A 20,086-nucleotide genomic window follows, 5' to 3' on the forward strand; every position below is an offset into this window, starting at 1 on the left:
AGTAAATACCTGAGGCCAGCTTTGAATTCAAGTCTTCCTGACTCCAAGCCCAGTGCTCTAGCCATTGAGCTGTCTTAGCTGCCTCTAGTTTTACCAGGACCTGAAGCCCTGAGGAAAAGAAATACCTTGGGTATTACTGATTCCCCTTAGATCTGTGCTGTTCAAATAATTCACTGGCTTTGTTCTCCACACTAAGCAAGAACTCTTTGAACTATCTTCTTTGCTCAGAAGCATGCTGCATCAGGAAATGCTCTTATCTCTCTAGATCATCTAATTCCCAAACCCTGGGATTTAAGAACTCTCTAAACTGAAATAATCCACAAAGCAATTCCCAAAGTTGGTGCTGCCCAAGATATCCATCCACCTTCTCTGGCTAGAAGGCTAGATAACTGAATTGTGTTGCAAAAAGGAATAAAAATCCCTTCTCCTCTACACAAAAGATTGGGTATCAGAGTCTTGGTCCGTAATTTGCATTTCAGGGCATTTCTGTCTCTGACATGAATTTCTACTAAATTACAGCAACGGTTTCATAGATTAGAAAACTCTTGTTTAAGAAGAAGCTCCAAACTCCACCCACACCTAAACCAGAACAGCCATCTGCTTTGTTGAATTCCATTCTGGAATTCTGAGAGAGTAAGAGGGTGATAAGGTATGGACAGAGAGGGAGAGAAGACACAGAGAGAGAGATAGAAAAAGAGAGAAAGACAGAAACAGAAAAAAAGAAATGGAGAGACTGCAACAGAGACAGACAGATGGAGTGGGGTGGAAAGAGGGAGAAACATGAAGAAATGGGGAGGGAAAGAGAAACAAACAGAAACAAAAAGAGAAAAAGATGGAAGTGGAGAAAACTAGCAATGTCAGTTTGGTCCTACTGATCACTTTGATATAATACCAATAGAGGTAGCTTCCCCAGCTTGTGACCCTTCATTATGAGCCAGACAATCATCATAAATTACCTGTGTTCCATAGGAAGGAGCCCTTTGACTGCATTCAAACAAAGGGCCATGCCCAGTAACCTTATTAAGTTGATTCAAGAAATCATCAGACTGATCAGGGATTACAACTCCCGTACATTTGAAATATATGTGGCAAGAGGGAAAGGCCATGGTCTACTCCCACACTTAGTACTAGGGATATTATCTTTATATGCAAAAGTCCACTCTTATTTTGTGGCATTGAATGACAAATTCCGGGGGCAGCTTAGGTGGTGCAGTGGATGAAGCACCAGCCCTGGATTCAGGAGGATCCGAGTTCAAATCCAGCCTTAGACACTTGACACTAGCTGTGTGACCCTGGGCAAGTCACTTAACCTTCAATGCCCCACACAAAAAGAAAGAAAGAAAGAAAGAAAGAAAGAAAGAAAGAAAGAAAGAAAGAAAGAAAGAAAGAAAGAAAGAAAGAAAGAAAGAAAGAAAGAAAGAAAGAAAGAAAGAAAGGAAGGAAGGAAGGAAGGAAGGAAGGAAGGAAGGAAGGAAGGAAGGAAGGAAGGAAGAAAGGAGGGAGGGAGGGAGGGAGGAAGGAAGGAAGGAAGGAAGGAAGGAAGGAAGGAAGAAAGAAAGAAAGAAAGAAAGAAAGAAAGAAAGAAAGAAAGAAAGAAAGAAAGAAAGAAAGAAAGAAAGAAAGACAAATTCTTATAGAAATGGTATAAGTTTTTGTTCAGTTTTTTCAGTTGTATCTGACTCTTCATGACCCCATTTAGGGTTTTGTTGTGTTTTGTTTTCTTTCAGAAAGATACTGGAGTGGTTTGCTCTTTCCTTCTCCAGCTCATATTACAGCTAAGGAAATAGGCAAACGGGTTTGAGTGGCTTACCCAAGGCCACATAGGTAGAAAGTATCTAAGGCCAAATTTGAACTCAGGAAAATGAGTTCTTCTGATTCAAAGCCAAGTGCTCTATCCAAGCCAAGTGACATATAGTAGTGTAAGTGCCAGACTACAAATAATTAGGTCCCAGTTCAGGGAGGGCAGGGCTTTGTGGCCTGTCAGGTTGACTTAGCAAGGCCTTCTCTAGATACAGAAGAGGAGAGCCTGGATTGACTAGTTAGTGTCCATCTAGCCAGTAGTTAATCCAGAGCTCAGATGAGAAGTCTTATTAGGAAATCAGTCTGAGGAAGTGATGGTACAGAAAAGGTCCTATGGAAGAGGAGGAAGAGGAAGAGGAGGGAAGATTGATAAGAGTAGGTCCTGGGGCAGCTAGGTGGTGCAGTGGATAGAGCACCAAGCCTGGAGTCAGGAGTACCTGAGTTCAAATCCGGCCTCAGACACATAACACTTACTAGATGTGGGACTCTGGGCAAATCACTTAATTGCCTCACTTAAAAAAAATAAATTTAATTTAATTTAATTTTTTAAAAAAAGATAACAGTAGGTCCTGTCAAATTTATTCTGGAGACTTTTTTTAGTCACCCATCAGGACAAATTGTCCATCCTGAGATAAATGTAATGCTATTGACAACATATGCTTGAGTTAGTTATGGAACTAGTTTACATATGTTTTCCCCCACCCACACAACAAGAGTCGACATATCATGCTACTGAGAGTCAAAGACCAAGCATAAATACAGAAAGGAATGTTCATGAACAAAGCCTCTGTATTCTGGTCACTTAGAAGTCATAAAAGACTCTGTACAAGCTGAAGCATTTGTGCCTGACCAGTTAACTCTGATAGATTTTCAAGAACATTTGTAGAGGGGGGCAGCTAGGTGGCACAGTGGATAGAGCACCAGCCCTGGAGTCAGGAGGACCTGAGTTCAAATTTGGCCTCAGACACTTAACACTTAATAGCTGTGTGACCCTGGGCAAGTCACTTAACCCTCATTGTCCTGGGGGAAAAAAAGAATATTTGTAGAGGGAGGGGGTTACTGATAAGGACTGATATGAAAAGAACTTTCTCACTCTACAAGAAGGAACAATTCAGACTCAAACTGCAATAAACCCCAGAAACTCCATATGACCTTCAGGATTGAATTTTTTAAAATCCTTCATTTGGTCTTTAAAGCCTTTTACAACCTGGCTCTTTCCAACCTTTCCAGCCGTTTTCTCTTTTTTCATTTTACTTCCCCCCCCCCATGTACTCTAAAATCTAGTGACATTGGCCTCCTTGCTGTTCCTCTGACATGATAGGCTTATCTCCTGACTCCAGGCCTTTGCACTGGCTATCCCCTTATTCCTACAATGCTCTGCCCTTTCACCTCTGTTCCTTGGTTTCCCTGGCTTCCTTTAAGACAAAACTCAAAGTGCAGCTAGGTTGCACAGTGGATAAAGCACTGGCCCTGGATTCAGGAGGACCTGAGTTCAAACCCAGCCTCAGACACTTGATATTTACTAGCTATGTGACCCTGGGCAATTGCTTAACCCTCATTGTCCCACTAAAAACAAATAAATAAATAAAAAAGACAAAATTCAAACCCTCCCTTCTGGAAGAGACTATTCTCAACATTCAATGCCTTCCCTCTGAGATTATCTCATATATTTTGCATGAACAAAGTTGTTTTCAGTCTGTCTTTCTGTGAGAAATGGGTAATTGTCTGCTCTCAATGTGGATATAACAGTCAGCCATACTCCCCCTGACCTGTTTGTAGGACAAAGGTCTCAGATCCCCTCCTCCCCCTCAGGTTAGCAAGGTCACATGGTTCAAGGAGCCCTGGTCTCAATAAGGTCTGCTCCAGAGTTGTGTCCATATAAGGAAGTATAAGGTCCACTCCTGAGTTATGACCATACAAGGAAGAGAGGTGGGAATACTGCGTTCCGATTAGCTAGTTTTTGCACGTAGATTGTAACCCTTGAGTAATTGGACATTGATGAAAAAGGGGAGGGTCCATTTGCATTAGGGACTAGGGTATAAAACAGTGCCTGCGAGCCCCCTTTCTGGGCACCCACTAGCTGCACACTAGGGTGCCTCCTTCTCATGAGAAGAAAATAAATCCTTTGTCACTTCCTGCTGAGTTCCTGAGAATTATTGAGAAGAGGATGGATTTTTCCCTCACACTTTCCTATTAGAATGTGAGCTTCTTGAAGGTAGGGAATGTTATTTTGCTTTTTTTTCTATATCCCTAAAGCTCATTACATTGCTTCACCTATCCTAAACAATTTTTAAAATACTTGTTGACTGAATTGACTTTTCACAACATGGGCCCACTAAGCTGTGTTGCCCTGTCATTCCTTTCAGCCCTCCCCACTCCCCCAAATAAAGCTGAGGTGTGAGTACTAGAGGTGTGAGGCTAGAGTACTAAGGAGTGGGAGTACAGGGTGGGGCATAGACTTTACCTTTAAAGTGGGAATAGAACAAACCTTCTATCATGTTCCTTTGCTGATTTCAGGTTCTGTATTCTGTCCTATCCAGATGGGAAGGACCTGGGTCATTAGTCATCAGCTTGGGAAATATCATTGTATAAGATAAAAAATACTGAAGTACAGTAATTTTCAGTATAAATATAGGCTTAATTTCTCTGTTTTACCCCAAAATTTTCTTGACCACCCATCTCTACTTTATATTGGAGGCAAGGTCAGACTACAACAGTGATTCAGCAGTATTTGAAGCTAAATATAGTCCTCTTTTTTTTTTTTACCTCACCTGCCAGAACAATCAAGACCAAATTAACTGGCAGTATTTATAATATACACAATTCTAGTGCTTTAGATATCTACACAGGGCTTCAGAATGTTAGTCTTTCAATTAGCCTTTCAAACTAACAAAATATGTTGGTTACAAATCTATCATTGCTGATAAGCTTAGAGAAAAGAGTTTTGTTACTTGTATACAACTGAGCCAAATGCTTGTCTCATTACACAAAAACAGAATCTTTAAAATGTGACCCAATTCCACAAGGAACCCACACGTGGAGTATTATTGCCATGTTCATGCCTATCTGTAAAGTAGCACAGACCAGCAAAGAGAGTACCTTCCTGCACTCCTCCTATAAGTATTAAACCTCTTCTCCAATGTGAAAGTGAACAAAAGTAAATTCTATCTCTGAGAAGTACATTTATCCCCATTCATGAATAGTCACATGACAAATGGCATCAGAAATTTGAATTGCTTAAAGGCCCAAGATCCAGCACCATGAAAGTCTAACGACTTGGCCCTAATAAGAAAAAGGCTGATTATTAGGAGTTTTCTAAGCCCATCTCTACTTGAACAGAAATTACAAAGAATAATTCCAAAAGCATTCACACTGTCATTCATCATAAATAGCTCAATAGTTCTCTATGCAACTAAAGAAGAGACGAGGGGGGGGGCGGGGGTAAGGGTCTATGAAATAAGTTAAGGCCACAAACTATGCTTAATGGCAAAAAGAGTTCATTTATTCTGTAAAAGAGGAAAAAAAAAGATTGTGTGCTTCCCATTGCGGTAAAAATAGATTTTTGAAAATTGATGGAAGTGATTCAGAATGAAGGTTATCAACAACTTCTCTCAAATGTTTCCATTAGACAGCAATACTAGGTAACCTAACCAGCTTTCAATCACATTAACTTTCATAAATTTGTGGGATGTGTTGAGAAGACAGCTTACATGAAAAAGGATGAGTTAGTTAGTTACATCATATATTTTAAGAGAGATTACATATGGTATAAAAGTTTTTGGAGCTAGAAAAGTAATAAATAAACCCAAAGAAAGCCTGGAAATATCAAGGGAAAAAATTAGGGCCTTTACTAAGTGTTTACTGTAAGCACTTTTCTAAAGTCATTGGTGCTAATGATAATTGAATTACACTATTAGTCCCCAAATAAGACTCTGGAATGATAATTTAATGTGAGAAATTCTTGCATTGAATGCACTTTTTGCTACTTGCACAAGCAAAACACAAGTTGTTGTAACTGGAATAAACAAGACATGCAAAATAATAATGATGATGATGATGATGATAACAAATTTATCTTCAAATTTGACTATTTCAGCTTTTGGTTAATAGAGAACTTGCCTTGGAGCCATGAGCCCCTGTTTCCAACTAGATGTGTGACCACAGGGAAGTCATTCAATCTCTCATTTCTTCAGATAACTCTATAAGACAATCAGCGCAAGAATATAAATAGGCTGGATTTGTGTTCAGATGACCTCTACCACTTGTGTGATGTTGGGCGAGTCATTTATTCTCTGTGGACTTCAGTTTACTCATCTATAAAGAGAGAGTTAATGCCTAAGTTTCATTCCAGCTCTAAGTCTATGACCTGAAGTTTCATAAGTCACTGGTCTTCAGTAGCAGGAGTTTTTCCCCAAGGAGTTCCTATACTGAAAAAATAATTGATCTAAAACTCCTCCCCTTAAAAACAAGTTGTAAAACAATCTATACCTTATCAAATACACACTTACTTTATGATTTGTAATTTTAATAACAAATTATGTAAATGTAAAGTTTGGTAAGGTAATAAATTATATTTCTTATAATTTATAAAAGAGGACTAGCAATCTTTACATATTTCTCCACAATCATACCTTAAGTCAGTGGTGGTAAAGTATTTAAACTTAGAACACCTAAGAATGTTAAGTTTCCTTCAGACAATTTCCCAAGGAAGAGGTGAGTGTGTTGATGGGTGGGTGGGTGGATGGATGGATGGATGGATTATAGAGCAAACAAGAATTTATTATTAAGTGCTTGCTCAACCACTGGGGATATAAGAAAAGGCAAAAATAAGCCATACAGTCCAGGAACATTCTAAGGGGAAGACAACATGCAAATAAATCTGTATATAACATTATATATGTGTCTATGTACATAGAGATATACATATATTCATACATATGTGTATATATAGGCATATAGGATAAATTAAACTGTAAGTGATCTCAAAGAGAAGGTACTGACATCTAGGGGGAAAGGGAGAAGCCTCCTGCAGAAGGTGAGATTTGAACAGAAATCTGAAGGAGGCTAGAGGAAGGAGATGAGAGAGAACATTCTAGGCATGGGGAGAAACCAGTGAAAAGGCATAGAGTCAGGAGAAGGATTGACATGTGAGAAGAGCAGCAAGATGATCAATGTTGCTAGATTAAAGAGTAAATGGAGGAGTATAAAGTATAAAGAAACTGGAAAAGCAGAACAAAACTAGGTTGTGAAAGGCCTTAAAAGTAAAATGGAAAATTTTATATTTGATGCTATTAGTAGTAGGGAATCACTGGAGTTTATTGAATGGGGGAGGAGAGGGGAGGGGTGGTATGATCAAACTTCTCCTTTTAGAAGATCACTTTGACAGTTAAGCAAAGTATTAACTTGTTTGGAGAGAAACTTGAGGCAGGGAGACAGCAGAATTCGATTATAATAGTTCAGACATAAAGTGAGGAAGGACTGCAAAAGGCTGACTTCTGTGTCAGAAGAGAGAAGCAAGCATATGCTGAGGTTACTGCAAAGACAGAATCAACAAAACTTGGCAACATATTGGATATTGGGGGTGGGGGGAGTGAGAGAGAAAGAAGTTGAGAAAGACACCTAAGTTGTAAGCCTGTGTCACAGGGAGGATGCCTTCAATAATACTGTAGAAAAAAGAATGAAATCTGTTTGGGATATGTCGACTTTAAGATGTCTAAAGACATCAAGTTCAAGATGACAGTTTGGAGATGCCAGATCTAGAGAGAAGTTAGGACATAAATAGATCTGATAATTATTTCCATAGATGGGATAATGATATTATGATAATAACATGATAATAGGGTCCATGGGAGCTGATAACGTCACCAAGCAAGATAGTAAGAGAAAATAGCCCAGAGAAGAGCCCTAGAGTATGCTCATGGTTATTGGGCATTGTGATGTTTAAAATCTAACTGTGATATCTAAAAATCTAATGTGTGGTCACTTAAATTAGAAGCTTATAGCATCAGTCTTTGGGCATTAAGCATTTATTAAAATATTTAGAAGTTAGCAAAAGAGAGAGCAAGGGGGCAGCTTGGTGGCATAGTGGATAAAGCACCGGCTCTGGATTCAGGAGTACCTGAGTTCAAATATGGCCTCAGACATTTGACGCTTAATTAGCTTTGTGACCCTGAGCAAGTCTCTTAATCCTCATTGCCCTGCTGAGAGAGAGAGAGAGAGCGAGCGCGCGCAAGAACATGTGGAATTCGGAAAGAAGAAGCCTAGCTACCCTGGTGACTCTGCTGGGACCTCCAGCTGAAAAGAAGAATCCCCATTCTCCCCCAGTGGAAGCTTCCTGTGGGACTGAAAGAGGGGCAGTCCCCACACACAGCTCCAAGCTAATTGGCTGGTAGCATTGATTGACATGATTTACAGGCGGTTCTATGAATAGATATAACTTCCAGATGCTAATCACATGCTTTCTCCTCAGGGGGGCATTGCCCTGGTTCTCACAATGTCTTTCTCAGCAGGGGGATGGCACCCTGATTTTCACAGCATGATCTGACTGAAGATCCATCAAAGGAGACTGAGAAGAAATGTCCAGACAAATAGAAGGGAAACCAGAAGGGAGCAGTAAGAGAAGAGAGTATCATGGATGAAAGGGTGATATTATTGACTTTTGCTTACAGCGAAGCATATAGTTTGGTAAAACAAAATTTTGCCTTAGGAACTCTCCTTTAGCAGTGTGTCTCCCATGTATATAATAAGATCATATGTGATTTCTAGATTGTTGCAGCCACAGAGATAATGTTTTTCAGAAATAGACTGATCATCAATACCAAGCAAGGCATAAAATAAGGGACATTTATTCTCACTAAAACTGTTTTTTAGTGTTATTAAAAATATACTACAGAAAATCTGAATAGAAAAGGTATTCCTGATTAACATTAAGGTCCTTCGCACATTCTTTTTGGCAAATGACATTGTCTTGATTGCATTAAGCCTATGTTACAGGACTTCCTCAAAGAGATCATAGCCACTCAAAAGAGAGTTTGATGGGCAATCCATTGTGTTGGTTCACACACACACACACACACAAACACAAGTACACACATGAGATGTTCAGTCAACCACAGTGGGATTTCCTACCAATTACAGAGCATGGTCTGTAATTGACATTCATTTCAAATGACATTACTCAGCAACTCCTCTTTTATGCAAATACAACTCTTTTAAATACATATGTAAATGTATATCTCAGACAGATACTGCTAGTGAGATAAAAAGGCAATGAACTGGACTCAAAATTTAAGAGAACAAAGAGACTGAGCTTTTCAGCCGAAGTCTCTATTCCCATAACATCCTGTGTCACTAGCTGTGAGTTCTGAGACCAAGCATGATTGTCTTTAAAATACCAAAGACTGCTACCATCTGCCCTTAAATCTATCTCTTCTCTATGCCAAAACATCCCTAATTTCACCATCAATTAATTCTAAATGTAATAATTTAGAGTACTTTCAACATCATAGTTATCCTCTGGACCAAAAGTTCTTAATCTGAAAACTGTGAATGAGAAAGACAGAAAGAAAAAGAAAGAAATAGTGACAGAGATAAAGAAGACAGAATGTGTGTGTGTGTGTGTGTATGAGTGTGAGAGAGAGAGAGAATTGTTTCATTATAACTAGTTTCCTGTGTTTTTTATTTTATACATTTAAAAAATCATTCTGAGAAGTGATCAAGAGGCTTTTGTCTGACAAATTGGTCCTGACACACACAAAAAAGGTTGAGAACTCTTGTTCTGGGTGTGTCGCGTCCATGTAATCAATATCCTTCCCCAAAAAATGTTTTATCCAAAAGTAGACACAATAAGCCACATGTGATATGAGCATCCTTGAAACTGTTGAGCCATCAATTTTGAGCTTTAAAAACAAAACTTTTTTTTGTTATTTCCAAAATCATTGCCTATACAAATTTCAATTTCCTCATCAGTAGCATGCTATAAACCTGTTTTTAAATGTTCAGAAGAACACATGACCACACACAATAGAGTGCTACTGTTAAAAGCTATTATGCCAGAGGTCTGTATCAATTTCAAAAACGTCCAGCCTGCAGCACTGTAGTATTGCAACATTTTCTATGGAGTTGTATCACTTATGAAAAGAAAAGGGGAAGTTAAATTAGTGAGTTAGTAACTACGTTGTTAACAAAGCTTTTTCATGGTTAGAAGGAAGCTATACAGAAGAGAGCCTCTTTAGGATACACAGAGATGCTGGATTTTATCCAGTTTTATGTTTCTGATCTTGAAGAGAAAATAGTAGACAACCACCATAGGATACAGATGTCAAAAACCCTCTTCGATGAAACATCAAGTGAAAGAGATCAAGTAAGAGAAACAGAGACAAGAGAATTCAAGAAACAGGAGAAAATCAGGAGGACACACCACCTCAATGAGTCACAAGGTCAGCAAGCATCCCTGTCTGAGGCTTCATTTTGATGAGGTAGTCAGGTGTGCCACCAGTGTTTCATTTTTCATAGAGATGTGATCCAGGAATTAGACAACACAATTTGTCACATGGAAGAGATAGAGGTTCTTTACTAAGCAGCAAATTAATGAGAAGTAAGCACTTGTTGGAATTTACCACTAGTTCAATGTTGCAGCTGTGCAACAAGAGAAAATGTAGAAGACAGAGATGACATGAATTCTGGCAAAAATAGGTACTTCCATTGGCTGGATAATCAGAGAAAGACAGAAATCAACACAAATATAGAAAGAGAGAGATTGAGACAGACAGAAAAGATAATATTTCTATATACAAATCACAACAGAAAAATTGGTATTATGTGTGAAACCATGTGTCTTTATTACATTCAGCTTACCCCAATGTCACGGTCCTCTTCAGGAATGAAGGACAAACAACAACTTTTGGGGGGGGGCAGGGCAATGAGGGTTAAGTGACTTGCCCAGGGTCACACAAGTAGTAAGTGTTAAGTGTCTGAGGCCAGGCTACATTTGAACTCAGGTCCTCCTGAATCCAGGGCCAGTGCTTTATCTACTGTGTCACCCCAACAACAACTTTCTTTTCTTTGCAGGGCAATGAGGGTTAAGTGACTTGCCCAGGGTCACACAGCTAGCAAGTGTCAAGTGTCTAAAGCCGGATTTGAAGTCAGGTCCTCCTGTGCCACCTAGCTGCCCCTCCTTTTTACCTTCTATGCAATTTTAACATGCTTCAATGATCCTCATTTATTTTCTTCTTTTTTAAGCAACACATCACTATCTTATATCCCAACCACACACACACACACACACACACACACACACACACACACACACACAATGTTCCTAATAGAAAAAGGAAAGCACGATCATTATTAACAAATAAGCATAGTCAAGGAACAAGACCAAGATAGTGAAGTCTAGGGAAGTAATACAGCTCAGCTCTATCCTGACACAAAATAATTCAGTTATAAAACAACTCATCCTTTAGACAAGCTGTAAATATGATTCAGATCACCTAAGGGATAAAAGTAAGACTTCAGGGGATGAAAAAAAAGCCTCAGCTGAGAAATCTCATGAAAGATAAAGCAAAAATGAAAGAAGACTTTTGTGCTGAGGTTTTTGCAGGGATTTTTGTCATTGTTTTGGGGGGGGGAGAGAGAATGGGCTTTAGGTGGTTATGGTAGTGGGGTACATAAAGATAAAAAGGCTCTCCTCTACTTCGTAAGGAAAAGACCTCCTCTAGGTCTATTCCAAGCTTGAAATAAACTGAAAATTAAAGAAAAGGCCTCTCCTTTTCACTATTCATTAAAAGACTTCAAAAAAAGGCAAATCATAGGATGGGAGAATATTGCTGTATGTGGTGAAGGTATAGGTCAAAGTGAAGAATAAATTTGGCTTAAAGAAATACAACTTCTTCCCCTCATTCCCCTGGCAAAAGAATGATCGTCAACTAATTTTGATTTCTGGAACTCAATTCCTCAGGTTTGAGCATGAGGTGCTGAAGACCTGTACCTGAAGAGAAAAGGGAGTCAAAAAGGATGCTGCAAAGACAGACTCAACAAAACTTGGCAAAGATTAAGGGTGAGAGAAACAGAGGGAGAAGTCAAGAAAGATACATAAGTTCTAAACATGAGTTACTAAAAGGATGATGGCACCTTCAACAGTAATAGGAAAAAAATAATAAATTCTATTTTGAATACATTGAATTTAAGAATAAATAAAAATGAGTAAAAAATAATGTGTTCTTTACTCAAAAATGTGTAACTAAAATGACAACAGCCACAGCCACAAAAATTAAAGGACTTTTATAATACCAAGGATGACTAAGATACAAACCTGGGGGGTGGTGATAACTCAAAAACACCAGCAATCAAAAACTGCAAAGGAAAAAAAAATCAGGTTGCCCACAAGGACAATTAGAATTCTTTAAAGAAATTATGCAACAGTTTTAGAAAGATGATATAAAACAGACATGTTATCTATGAAGGGAAAATCTTGGGGAAGGGATACATAGCTTAAAAGAAGAGAGTAAAAAATATACCCTAGTTTAAAAAAATTCTCTAATATTCAGAATGGATCATATAGAAATTAATGACATATGGATACAACAAGAATTCTTAAAATAGTCAAAAGAGTGAGAAAATAGAGTAAAATGTAAGATAACACTTTTAAAAAAACTTAACTGACTTAGAAAAAAAATCAGGGAGGGATAACTTAAGAATCAAAGGATTACCTGAAATCTGTGACCAAATAAAGAACCTGGAAATGATACTTCAAAAAAGATTGTCTGAAAATATTAAAATAAGAAGAAAGCAATGTGAAAATAGAAATACTATTGATCAAGCTCTGAAATTAACCTCCTAATTTAAAATTCCTAGGAATGTCATTTCTAAAATTGAGAGCTTTGGGGTAGGGTTGGAAGGAATAAAAATACTGCAAGTAACCAAAAAGAAAAGAATTTCTAAATATCAAGGAACTACAATCAAAATCACACAAGATTTAGAAGCTATAATTTTGAAGGAATAAAGATGGAATGAGGTATTCCAAAATGCAAAAGACAGACTTACAACTAAAAATCATGTACCCAGAAAAATTGAGCACAATACAAGAGAAAAATATATTAAATAATAACCATGTATGAAAAAGTTACTAGAGAACTTTTGACCTAATTATATCACTGCTAGTCCTATAACCTGAAAACATCAGAGAAATAGGAAAAGGTCCTAGGTGTACAAAAATATTTATAGAAGCTCTTTTTGTAGTGACAAAAAACCCAAAACCCACTAGAAAGTAAAGGAATGCACATCAATTGAGGATTGCTGAATAAGTTGTGATACATGAATGTCATAGAATGTTACTGTGTTTAAGTAATGAGGAACTTGATTTCAAAGAGACAAGGAAAAAGATGTTAATAGATATAGAATGAAGGGAAGCAGAACCAGAAGAAAAATTTATACTATAATATCAATATTATAAAAATGGACAGTTTTTGACATTTTTTATAAACTAAAGAATGCAATGAGCGGGAGAAGAAAAAATATTTTATTTAGCAAGAAGAGCTAGCACTTATATAGTACTTTAAAGTTTGTACAGTCACACACTTAGTAAGTATCTAAAGGCTGGGTATGAACATTGTTCTTTTTGACTCTAGTTCAAATCCTGTCTTTACTACTCTACCTAGTGAAGAAAATTTTGAAAGCTGTTAAGAATTATGTTTGATATAATGACCATCCATGATTCTAGTAGGAAAAAATGGTGATGTAACATAACCAGAGTGGGGGAGGGGAGGAATTTGGATTTGGGGAAGGGGGCTTAACTATATATATTTATTACAAGGAATTTGTCTTCTTTGTGTGTGTGTGTGTGTGTGTGTGTGTGTGTGTGAGGCAATTGGGATTAAGTGACTTGCCCAGGGTCACACAGCTAGTAAGTGTCAAGCGTCTCAGGCCGGATTTGAACTCAGGTCCTCCTGAATCCAGGGCTGGTTCTCTATCCACTGCACTACCTAGCTGCCCATTGTCTTCTTTTTTTTAATGGAGTGGGATGGGAGGGAGAAAAAATAAATTTCTGTTAAATATTAAAAATGGAGGGATGGGATCAGCTAGATGGTACAGTGGATAGAGTGCCGGCCCTGGATTCAGGAAGACCTAAGTTCATATCCGGCCTTGGACACTTGACACTTGCTGGCTGTGTGACCCTGGGCAGGTCATTTGACCCTCATTGCCCCACAAAAAAAAAAGAAAGAAAAAATGGAGGGATAAGGGATGGCTACAAAAGTCGAATATTACATGTACTTTCAGATGAGATCACTGTATTGTTAGTTTTGCTTAACTTTTACTTTATTTCAATATACTTTTCACAGAACAGGAGTAACCTGTAACATTTTTAATGTAAAAACAAAAGAATAAAAATTTCAAAATAAGCATATTTATTCAAAACAAACCCACTTATCTACCATGTCTAAAAATGAAGATCCCATTCTGCACCTTGGATCATCCCCACTCTCTGTCAGGAGGTGGGTTGCATGCTTCATCATCAGTCTTCTAGAACTGTTACTGGTCATTACATTGACCAGAATTGGTCTCTCCTGTTAAACTAACATGCTTGTGCCAACTGCTTGACTGATAAGACTTCTGGCTGCTCCAGAGACTCTAGCTTGATTTCTCTGTTCTACTGAATTGCCTGTGAGAACTTTTCATCTAGTACAACCTTGTTCTCTGTATGAATCCTCTCTTTGATCTGTACCACCTTAGATAAGATGCAGTCATTAGTTATTTTCTTAGAAAAAGTCCCTCTCACTAGCTTGACCATAGTCTCAGCACCACTCCCACAGTCCTATTTAAGATAGAGCTTCTAGTAGCAACACAATGCCATAAAATCAACAGGAGAAAATGCCTTTAGTACCCATAGCAAGCAGCTTTTGAGGTAACCATGTTCTGGCCATGGCTTTCAATACTTGGAAGCATTATAGATCAATCTTTTCTTAAGATTAAAAGTGACAGCTAAGGTCTAGTTAAGTACTGATCAAGACAAGGTTTAAACAGTAAGGTACTGGACCTAAACCCACGGCTTTATATTTCTTTAAATATTGCTCTCTTATATTACTTATCTCTTATTACTAGTTAAGGAATTTGAATGTAGCATTTATAGTCCCACTCTTCATAAGTCATAGATATTCATCGTTCATTCTTTGTACTATCCACATGTTGAAGCAAAGAAATGGGAAATGCAGGGAATCCAGTAGCCTCAGAATATTAAGTAAGCAGAAAAATATATTGTCCAAGATGGCATATGACTGAGAAACATTTTCTCCCTCCCTCCCTGCTCTTCCTCTCCTCCTTCTCCTTCTCCTTCTCCTTCTCCTTCTCCTTCTCCTCCTCTTCTGCTTCTTCTCTTGCTCCCCATGGGGATATTATCCTTTATCAAAGACACTCTGACTCTTGAGACGTCCTGAGGGTAAAAAATAACAATATGTGAGCTGTTGGTGTGACACTGGTAGTCTGGATGTCAGAAACAATGGAAGAGGACAAAAAAGAGCCAGGACTTTGAATAGGAAATGACCACAAGAGTAGAATATGATGAGAGACAAATATTACTTCCATGTAACATTGAAACCAGGATGCTAAAAGTATCAGTAGGAAAATGGGGGGAAAGAGTGGGAAGAAGCTAAAATTTCAGACATTTCTAGGAACAGTGGCTTAGCCACCCCCTTCAGAGTTTAAAAGCTAATATTATTTTTTTTCACAGTACTTAAGTTTTCATTTAAGTAACATGTCAATTGAGACAATTTTATCAGCTTTTCCCCTAAAGATGGAAAAATAAAGAGGAATGGAATAGATTGGGTCAAAACTTAAAGCAATAGAATGATAATTATAATGTAACTAAATCATACCTTTATAAAAATCAGGGAACTAATAAAATGTTAAAAGCTAACATATACAGAGGACTTACTATGTGGCAGGCACTGTGCTAAACACAATTTTTTTGTTTGTACACAATTATTTTCTCATTTTAATCCTCATAACAATCCTGGGAAGTAGGTAAAATTATTATTTTCATTTTACGGATTAGAAAACTGAGGCAAACAGAGTTAAGAGATTTGCCTGTGGTCATAGAGCTAGTAAAGGTCTAAGGCTGGATTTGAACTCAGGTATTCCTGACCACACACCCAGAGCTCTATCTACTGATCCACCTAGCTGGGAAGACACTGATAGGAAAACACTTTGTCATACATAGGAACCAGGCAGCCCCTATCTATGCATATTTTAAAGGATGAAAAGGGATTCCAGATTTAGGACTGGAGTTCCACCTCATGTATGCTCACTTCCTTGACCTGGTAGCTCAGTACTTGGAGTGCCATCTGGTGACTTGATTAGATAAAGCAACCAGCAATGTAAAGTTATGTGTCCTATATGTGTGTGTGTGTGTGGGGGGGCAGTCAGGAGGGGAAGAAGGGAAGGAAGAGGAAGGAAGGAGACAGGGAGGGTGTCACCCTTTACAGATGCTATTTTTCAAAAGCTACATTTTGATTTAAAGTGTATATACTTTATGATTTTTCTCAGTTGTCCATTTCCAAGGTAAATGCCTATGTAGCCATATCCAGAGTACCACTTTTTCACCCTGCCTGAAGTTATCGGAAAAAAAGGCATACTGTCTTGGACCAAATCCCTTATGGGTAGAAAAGATTTTGCAAGAGAATTCCAATGTAAATTCAACCCTAATTGTAAACATCACCTTTGTCTCAAATGTCTCATTCGTCAACTCTTATTTTGCTCAGTGTTTTTAAAACATGTCTAAGTTAAAGTCTTACATAAGTTGTAATCAGTCAGTTAATAAGCTTTATTATTAAGTGATGATAGTTATTATTTCCACATCACAAGGGTTAGGGATGCATGTCTCCTATGATCTGGAAAATTTGTGTAAAAATTTTTGGCCCTCCCTCCATACCAGAAAAGAAATCTGATTTTTTTTTCTTTTGGCAGTACAGGGTGTTTACAGTACCTGATTGTAAAATTTTGGTTAAGTTTTTGGTCATAGGCTCTGTGTCATCTGCTGGCCTTTACACATCATCTGCAGCTTCTGCAAATTTCCCAAAATGTTGCCATTTAATTTTTCATACCAAGCCATAATATATTGAAACCCAATGGGGAAAATAGCAGTCTGGAAGGGATAACTGTATTATGTGTCAGGCACTGTCCTCATTACTGAGGATACAAAGAAAGGCAAAAACCCCCAAAAAACAAAAACAAAAAAACACAGCTCAAAGATCTCACATTCTTATTGGGGAAACAACATGTAAAGAATTATATTGACCTCATTCATAGGGTAAATGAGGGGTAATCTCAGAGGGAAGGCATTAGTATCAGGGTGGGCAAGAAGGAATAGCATCTTCCAGAATGTGGGATTTGAATTGTGTTTTGAAAAGAACCAAGTAAACCAAGAGACTGAGGTAATGAGGGAAATCATTAAGCATGGGAGATAGCCAATCAAGATCAAGAGTTTGATTGTCATGGGAACAAAAAGATCAGTGTCCCCAGATCATAAAATATCAGGAGGGAAGTAAAGTGGTAGAAGGCTGGGAAGGTAGGATAGGGCTATGTCATGAAGGGTTTTAAAAGCCAACAGAGTATTGATATTTAGTTCTTGAGTTAGCAAGGAAATGACTAGAGTTTAGTGAGTAGGATAACTTTGGCAGATGAGTTGGGTGAGACTTGAGGCAGGGATACAAATTAGAAAGCTGTTGCAATAGTCCAAAAGAGACGTGATAAGGACCTGCATCATGGTAGCATTAGTATGAGTAGAGAGTAAGGGACACATATAAGAACTGTTGCAAAGTTATCAATGATGGAATTTGGCAATAGATTGGATATATAGGGTTACTGTAAGCAGTCAAGGATGACATCTAGATTTGAACTTTGGATGATGAGTTTTCTCTCTCAATATCAATAAGGAAATTTGGAAGAAGGAAGTGATTGGGGGCAAAAGTGATGAGATCTGTTTGGGGCAAGTTGAGTTTAAGACATCACTGAAACATCTAGTTTGAGATGTCCAATATGCCAAACTAGAGTTTAGGAAACAAGTTCGGGCTGGTTAAATAGAGCTGAGAAGTCAGACTACAGAGGGTTCAGAAGAAAATGAAAAAAGTTGCAGAGGAATCCCCTCTAGTAGTGAGCTTTCTGAAGAAGTTTAGTCACAAAATAGAGGGACTATATAGGATGATATATATATATATATATATATATATATATGTGTGTGTGTGTGTGTGTGTGTGTGTGTGTGTGTGTGTGTATCTATCTATCTATCTATCTATCTATCTGAAGGATGGTTGAATTAAGGTAGGATATTTTTAAGGATCAGAAAGATCTGAGTATTTTTAGGCATCAGGAAAGGAGCCAATAAATAAGAAGAGATTGAAGATTATTGAAAGAATGAAGATGATAGGGGCAGCTAGGTGGTGCAGTGGATAAAGCACCAGCCCTGGATTCAGGAGGACCTGAGTTCAAATCTTACCTCAAACACTTGTCACTTACTAGCTGTGTGACCCTGGGCAAGTCACTTAACCTTCATTGCCCCACAAAAAAAAGAAATAGTAAGGATGATAAAGGTAGAGAATATACTAGCAAAGGGGATAGAATAAAATAAAGGGTACTTGTAAGAGGAATAAGCATTAGCAAAGAGAAGGAATGAACACCTCTACATGTCAGTCAGTCAATAAGCATTTATTAAGCATCTACTATGTGTCAGGAGCTGTACCATGTGAGATACAGGTAAAAGAAGATTGACATAGAGATAAAGGAGGATCTAGTGGGGGAAGACATCTGAGTGATGGAAGATGAAAGCAAGGGAGTGAGGGCAGGGGGAATCTGTTTTCAGAAAATGGCCTCAATTTTTTTTCAGCTAATTTTGAGGAAAGATTCTCAATTGAGAGGGTAGGTGAGGTTTGGAGAGAGAAAATGCTATAAAATATATGCATTAGAGCAGTGTAAATGAAATGTCATGTGGCAGTAAGGATGCAGTTGAGATTATGTGGCACAATTGTAGTGGGCCTAGTCAGCATAGTTTCATAATTTTCTTTAGCTCCATTCATTAGCATGTGAATAGGAGTGAAAGCAGCAGATGACAGGGCTAGTCTGAGGTTAAGAGGGCATGATCAATAAAGGGGCGAAGCACTCAAGTATAGAAGATAGTATGAACTCGCTCACAAATAGATGAGGGGTGGGAGTAAAGGCAATGTAGGGATGATGACATCAGGAAAATTCTGAGGGGTAAAGAGAAGAAAAAGAACCTTTGACATTCATCCTTCATTCAAGAAGAGGACCAATGACATCAGGAGGGTGATATTAATTGGAGAAAGAAATAGCACCACTAACCAACTGGAAGTAGCCAATTGGGTGCCCTACTACTACTCACAAATTGTTGTTAATCCTTTGTCCTTGAAGAGTACGAATGACATCAGGAGGGTGACATTAATTGGAGGAGAAAGAGGAGGACACAGATTAGTGTTCATTCTTTATCCTTCAAGAGGACCAATGACATCAGGAGGGTGATGTCTTAACTTTCAAGTGAATCGATTTTAAGTGAAGCAGAGCTGTGCAAAGTCATCAACCTCACTCTCTCCTTGAGAGTCACAGAGTCCAGTGGCAAGACATAGGTCAGAAAAACTGGTGATGGCTTGGCCAATAGAAAATAAAGAATAGGGTGAGGGGTCATAAGGCAAAAAAAGGAGGTATAATTTAAAAATATTAGGATAAAATAAAGAAAATTCATAATTCAGGAACATGGAAGTGGAGTACTTACAGATAATGGAAAGATCAAAATTATAATCATCAGTCAAAAGAAATTATAAAATGAGGAAATGGGAAATCGGAAGGATTAGGGGACTACATATATATATATATATATATAAATCATGTACTATATATATAAATCATGTACTATATATATAAATCATGTACTATATATATAAATCATGTACTATAAGGGCAAGATTTGGGATAGAGAGAATAACTGTGAGCCAGACCCTGCACAATTTATATAACCTTTTAACATGTATCAATAACTATGCGTTGAAAAATTCTAGAACCCAAACCTATATACTCTCAATACATGGTCATCAAGAAAGATATAATTATCATTGAGTGGCAAATGGTACAATATAATACAATTCACAAATTAGACACATATGGCCTCTGATCTCCAGGACCTTGTTCTAGTGAAAAAGCATTCAATGTTTTGAAAACCTCTTTAAATAACACTTTCAGAAAATTATATAGCAGTGAGTTTGATTTTAAAACACCAGCCTCTTTCAGA

This window comes from Dromiciops gliroides, chromosome 3 (genome assembly GCF_019393635.1).
Source record: "Dromiciops gliroides isolate mDroGli1 chromosome 3, mDroGli1.pri, whole genome shotgun sequence".
Lineage (NCBI taxonomy): Eukaryota > Metazoa > Chordata > Mammalia > Microbiotheria > Microbiotheriidae > Dromiciops > Dromiciops gliroides.